The sequence below is a fragment of the Rhinopithecus bieti genome, unplaced genomic scaffold (assembly GCF_001698545.2).
Source record: "Rhinopithecus bieti isolate Rb0 unplaced genomic scaffold, ASM169854v2 scaffold_9670, whole genome shotgun sequence".
Taxonomy (NCBI): domain Eukaryota; kingdom Metazoa; phylum Chordata; class Mammalia; order Primates; family Cercopithecidae; genus Rhinopithecus; species Rhinopithecus bieti.
The window spans coordinates 177,899-184,946 of NW_016806180.1; the positions used below are offsets into that span (position 1 = coordinate 177,899).

Here is a 7,048-nt window from a genome sequence, read left to right on the forward strand (position 1 = left end):
GGAGTCTTGCTCATCACCCAGGCTGGAGTGCAGTGGCGTGATCTCGGCTCACTGCAAGCTCCGCCTCCCGGGTTCACGCCATTCTCCTGTCTCAGCCTCCCGAGTAGCTGGGACTACAGGCCCCTGCCAACGCGCCCCGCTAATTTTTTGTATTTTTAGCAGAGACGGGGTTTCACCGTCTTAGCCAGGATGGTCTCGATCTCCTGACCTTGTGATCCACCCGCCCCGGCCTCCCAAAGTGCTGGGATTACAGGCGTGAGCCACTGCGCCCGGCAAGCATTTAAGTTTCTACGTTGTCTTCTGAGGATTCGTTATGCTAGGTTTCAGTTTTGATTGCCTCTTTGTTCCAAAGTTTGTGGATGTATTTCATAATTTCAAAGTATTAACTTCATCACTTATTATTTATTATAACTCTATTCTAACTCTATTGGATGATAGAAATAAACTCTCCTTTCTTTGTTCCATCAACCTAAAAAATAATTTTTATTATCTATTTGAGAGATTATAGGTTCATAAATTTCTTTATGTTTTTAATTTTTGCCTGTTACTTATGACTGATTATGAAAGAGTTATATTAAAATTTCCCAGTAATATTACACTTGTGTACGGGTCTTTTATTCCTAATAAGTTTTGCTTTATATATTCAGCCGCTATTTTTTGTGTGCACAGAGGTTTATGAGTTATTGTAATTGTCTGGGTTGTCTAAGAAGCAGACACCGAGATAGAAATGAATAGGGAAGAATTGTATTGGGGAAATGCCTAAGAAATAAATTAGAGGAGGAGTTGGGAGTGGCTGGGAGAGCTGTCAGATCATAATGAAGTCTGACCCTTAGAAAAGGAGAGAGATAAGAAAAATAGAGTTGAAGTGTTTTCAACTGCTGTGAAGTCTAAACATTCAGCACCGCTGTCTGGAAGTCCTTGAGCCAAAGCTGGCTGTCCAACAGTCTTGTGTCTTCCAGGAATGGGCCTAACTTACTATGCTATTGCTCTTGTTCATTGCCTGAGAACAGCCTCTGGGAAACCGGGCCCATCACGAATGGGGTGATAGTTTTAGAGGACAGTGGCTGGTGCCCACTGTCAGTGATGCTCCCTGTAGTTGGAAGTCAGGTAGATGTACTCTAATGACAATCATTTTCACTTACCTTCCTCAAAAATAAACACATTCAAATGTTATTAACTGACTATTTTAGCATTTCCAAACCTACTAGATCATGGAATCTTTTTTTCTTTTTTTTCCCTACAGAACTCATGGAGCACATCCTGAGAAGAGCTTTTCTAGTTGCACATCCGTAGGCATTGCCCTTGGTCATGTCTAGAGCATTTTACTAACGATATCTATGACAACAGAGAAAGCAAGTATGTTGAATTTGTAGCGGTAATATAGAGCAAAAGGGATAACAAATTCAGTCGATTTTCAGAAGTCTGTCTACCTACGCAATTATGTTCCAGTTCTAAAAGGCTCTTTGAAAAGCCTTTCATAAATCTGAAGTAAGAGAACCTGTTTTTAGTCTGCAGCCTCTGGGTACATTCCTACCAAAATGGGCATGGGTCATGACTTTGAAGCGTTAAAACCAGACACACATTTTCCTAGCTGTTGTTTGTTCTGTAAGCATCTGAAGTTCTTGAGACAGTTACTCCCCACCCGGAGCTCTGAGGGCCTCTGAAACTAGTTTCTGGTATCTCCTTAGATGTCTTGCCTTCCCACATAGATTTGTCTCTTCTCACTTTGATTTTGTGCAGATTCAAATGGCCATGAACCCATTCAACCATACACAGCTTAAGACAGAAGTTTCCTTGGCAGTAGCATCACCTTGTTCTGTCTTCAAGTTCTCTAACTAACTCTTGGCTTTAGAATACTTAGTCTAATAAACTAAAGCCTAAAAAATCTACCTCATCTAATAATAGGGTCCATCTTTCAACCACATGCATCTCTTTTCCTTGTCTTGCCTTCTATTGTCAGTTGCATAGACTTTTTTGTTCACTGATGTTTCACTGTTTATCTTTGAGAATCATTCCTACTGTCAAATGACTCATCTCAGCTGCTTAGGCTGCATTTGTCATTTCCTTACCACTTTCAATTTTTACAAGTCACTTCCTTTGTTTTCCTTATAATCTTAAGTCTCCAGGTGTGAACGCTTTCAATATTTTATCAGTAGTACTTTTCAAATAGTATGCATTTAATAATGTACTTAAAACAGCTTAATAATAAACACAGACCAATAAAGAGTATGACAGCTGGTCAGGCCCAGAGGCTCGTGCCTGTAATCCCAGAACTTTGGGAGGCCGAGGTGGGTGGATCACCTGAGGTCAGGAGTTCGAGACCAGCCTGGCCACGACTGATGAAACCCCATCTCTACTAAAACAGAAAAATTAGTCAGGCATAGTCGCACGTGCCTGTAATCTCAGCTACTCAGGAGGCTGAGGCAGGAGAATCGCTTGAACCTGGGAGGCAAAGGTTGTAGTGAGCCAAGATCACGCCACTGCACTCCAGCCTGGGCAGCAAGTGAGACTCTGTCTCAAAAAAAAAAAAAAAAACAGTGTGACTGCTGAATATGCAAACCACTGATGTCATCTGTTGGTGGCAGTGGGACCTGAAACAATTTGCTCTGATGGAAAGCTTTGCTTATATCTACAAAAGTGTATTGGTGGAAAACTCATAAAGAAAGATGATTCTATATTAATCTATATAGCTAGAGGGGGTTTATAGGTAATGCCACATACGATTTTCTAGTCCTGCTGGAGACAGATCCTTTAAATACAAATAGGGAAAGAATGGTAGTTATGATTTCAGATTCCAAACCAATTTACCTTAAAGTCTCCTATAAATTAAACCAGCTTTGATCCACCAGTCCTGGCTCATTGGTAAACTGGGTTTTATTCCTAATTTGATTCAGGTAGCTTTAGCTACCTGAAAGGTACCAATCTTCCACTGATAATCTGGCATTGACACATACAATTCCTGGCTTCATCTTTGTGTATAAATAATAAGCCCTAACCTCAATCAAGCTGGTGATGTCTTTGCCTGAGGTCCCAAGTGTCCTTTTAGTAAAAGGCTAGATTACATTAATTGATAAAAAACTTCACCTGGATGCCAGATTCTTCTGGGACCTGCATTTGGTTGGATGGTTCTTAGTTGTTTCCTTGAGTTTCTTTCCTTTTTTTTTTTTTTTTTTAGAGACAGAGTTTCACTCTGTTGCCCTGGCTGCAGTGCGGTGGTGTGGTACAAGAATAGCTCACTGCAACTTTGAACTCCTGGGCTCAAGTGATCCTCCCATCTCAGCCTCCCAGGCGGCTGGGACTACAGGTGAGCACCACTATGCCTTGCTAATTTTTAAATTTTCTGTAGAGACAGAGTCTCGCTGTGTTTCCCAGGCTGATCTCAAACTGTGGCCTCAAGCAATCCTCTTGCCTCAGGTTCCCAAAGTGCTGGGATTTCAGGCATGAGCCACCATACCTGGCCTGGCATCCCCTCCTTTACCACTGTGAGGATCACTTGGCTCCCCTCTATCGGCCTAGGCCTACCTTAGTCCCTATGATAAACCTTGATGTTAGACAGGATAAAAGCACATCCCTCCAGCCCACAACATTCCCATACTGCGGGGTTCGGGGTCTGTCCCCTCCCTGGTGCTCTTTGACCTTGTGCGCCTAGTCTGATAAGAGGAGTAGACTCCTGTTGCTATCACTCCATCTATGCCTTCTACCACCTCTGTAACTAAACAGAGACACTGTAATGTCAAGAGTACCAGATTGGCTCAAAGGGCACAATCAACAGAGTGAAAAAACTACGGAACAGGAACAAATATTTGTGAATATTGTGGGATTGTAGGCCCTTATTCCATGAGAGTTTAATATCCAGAAAACATAGCTACAATTCAATAACAAAAAAGCAAACAAATCCCATCAAAAAAATGGAAAAAGGACTTAAGTAGAGATTTCTCCAAAGTAGAAATACAAGTGGCCAATAAGCACATAAAAAATGCTCAACATCACTAATCATTAGGGAAATGCCAATTAAAACCTCTTTCACCCATTAGAATGGCCACCATCAAAAAAAGATAAAATAATGAGTGTTGGCAAGGATGTGGAGAAATTGGAACCCTTGTACACTGTTGGTGGGAATGGAAAACAGTGTAGCTGCTGCGAAAAACAGTACAGCATTTCCTCAAAAAATTAAAAATAGAATTACCACGTGATACAGCAATTCTACTTCAGGTATATACTGAAAAGAATTGAAAGGAGGAATTTGAAGAGATATTCTGTACACTCATGTTCATACCAGCATTATTCACAATAGCTAAAAGGTGAAAACCTCCCAAGTATTGGATGAATAGATAAGCAAAATGCAGTATATACATACAATGGAAAATTATTCAGTGGTAAAACAGAAGAAAATTCTTACACATGCTACAACATAGATGGCACTTACGGAAAATATTATGCTGTGAAATGAGCCACTCACAAAAAAGAAAAAGACTGTGTGATTTCATTTATAAGAAATATCTAGAATGGGGGACTTCATAGAGACAGAAAATAGAATGGTGGTTGCCAGGAGCTGAGGGGAGGAGGGAAAGGGAAGTTGTTGGATTAATGTAATTTCAGTGTGGCAATATGAAAAGAGTTCTGGAGATTGGTTGCACAACAATGTTAATGTACTTAACACTACTAAAATGTACACTTAAAAATAGTTAAGATCGGCCGGGCGCAGTGGCTCACGCCTATAATCCCAGCACTTTGGGAGGCCGAGGCGGGCAGATCACAAGGTCAGGAGTTCGAGACCAACCTGGCCAACATAGTGAAACCCTGTCTCTACTAAAAATACAAAAAAAATTAGCCAGACATGGTGGCAGGCACCTGTAATCCCAGCTACTCGGGAGGATGAGGCAAGAAGAATTGCTTGAGGTGGAGGCTACAGTGAGCCGAGATCACACCACTGCACTCCAGTCTGGGCAATAGTGCAAGACTGTCTTAAAAAAAAAAAAAAAGTTAAGATGGTACATTTATGTTATATTGTATTTTACCAAAAAAGTTTTTTTTTAAGAATGAGCACAGCAGAGGACCTGAATAGATGTCTCAACTCTGATCTTATTATGTATGTCACTAACCTCTTTGGAATTCAGTTCTCTCAGTGTATCATTAGAAACCTAATTATTCTTATTTACATCCCAGGAACACAGAGAATTCAATGAGATCATTTGTGGAAAATTACTTTGTAAACAATACAGAATTTTCTGTAAATGTAGATATTGTAGAAAGTGAAGTAGAGGTTCCTCTTCAAAGGGACTTTCCTCCCTGTCTAATAAGGAATAAATAGTAACTTCTCTTAGAAGCAAAATTTATTCAAAGACCTATGCTCACATTCCTAGATATCTGCTAGCCATAATAAAGAAATCAATGTACTTTGTGTTCTCAGCTCCCACATTTTAGCCTAGATATTTGCCCTGGCATGCTTATACTGGTCCAAGCAAGCATTAGGTCATAGCCTGTTCCTCTCCCTTATTTGGAGGTGTTTTTACCTTTCTCAGCATTCCACAAGTTTCTTCCTCTTTCCTTTGTTCTCCTCTGCCTTTGCCTCTTTTGGAAAGTTCTAAGTTACTAGCCAATCGGGACAAATAGAGCATGTGAGGTCCTGCTCCAGCCAATGGAAACCAGACACAGCAGTAAGGTGGACGCATCAGGTTATAAATGACCCTGTCTCCTTTGTTCGTATGTGCTCTCGTGGCAAAACTGCTAGTGAGTGGCACTCTTTCTGCACAAAGTAAACTAGCCTTGCTGAGAGATCCTTTGTCTCAGTGTTGATTTTTGTGACACCGAGCACCCGTTCCCAACTATATCAACAATAAAGTACACAACTAGGAATGTTTTAGTTGTCTCTAAGAAGACAATTAGTAGATAAATTTGAGAGAAATTTGTAGATTAAAAGAATCCCAGGAACCTGAAGTACAGCATGGACATGCAATTCAAGTCAAAGCATTTTAGTGACAACTTACCATGCATCAGGCACATCCTAGGCACAGGAAACAAGAATAGTCTCTCTCTGTTTGCTGAGCATAATATGATCACAGAAGTTTTTAAAAAGCTATAAAACATTGTATTGAGGAGGGAACACAGAAAGCTGTGAGAGATCATGGACATCCTGAACGAGGTGGGCTTCTCATAGGAAATAACATTTAACCTGAGGTCTGAAGGCTGAGTACAATTTCACCAGGCCGAGAAGAAGGGAAAATCAAAACATACATAACCACTCATAAGAGATGACACAAAATATGTATACAAGGGAATGAATAAGAAATAGTAGAAATAGGCCAGGCACGGTGGCTCACACCTGTAATCCCAGCACTTTGGGAGGCCGAGGCAGGCAGATCACAAGGTCAGGAGATCAAGACCATCCTGGCTAACACGGTGAAACCCCGTCTCTACTAAAAATACAATGAATTAGCCGGGCGTGGTGGTGGACGCCTGTAGTCCTAGCTACACGGGCGGCTGAGGCAGGAGAATGGCATGAACCCGGGAGGTGGAGCTTGCAATGAGTGGAGATCACACTGCTGTACTCCAGCCTGGGCAACACAGCAGACTCTGTCTCAAAGGAAAAAAAAAAATAGTGGAAATATTAGAAAGGTTGAGTAAAATTTCTGAAGGTTGAGTTAAATTTCACCAGACCAAGAGGAAGGGAAAATGTGTTCTAGGAAGATGAAACAACTCGTGAGAAGGTATGATGGTAAGAGAAAATCCTGATATGTTTGAGGGGCTGAAGAAATTTCTCTACAAAGTTTGGGAGAGGAAAAGCTAAGAGTTAACAGAAGTCTCAGCTCACACCCAGACCTTTAGGCTATATAAAGTTGTTAACATTTAACCTGTAAAAAGTAAAGCAGAGGTTCCTCTTCAAAGACTTTCCTCCCCATCTAATTAGGAATAAATAATAACTTCTCTTAGAAGCAAAATTTATTCAAAGACCTGTGCTAACATTCTTAAATATCTGCTAGCCGTAATAAAGAAATCAATGTACTTTATGTTCTTAGCTCCCACAATTTAGCCTAAATATTTGCCCTGG

The 7,048-nt window shown here is 40.8% G+C and overlaps 1 long non-coding RNA gene across 1 annotated transcript in view; it reads left to right on the forward strand.

Annotated features, from left to right (window-relative positions):
* Positions 1 to 1,343, forward strand: part of LOC108531514 (uncharacterized) — a 21,452-nt gene extending 20,109 nt beyond the window's left edge. Inside the window, exon 3 of the long non-coding RNA XR_001886180.1 lies at positions 1,244 to 1,343. This is a non-coding gene — a long non-coding RNA (uncharacterized LOC108531514). The remainder of the gene's footprint in view (positions 1 to 1,243) is intronic.
* Positions 1,344 to 7,048: the final 5,705 nt, after the last annotated feature.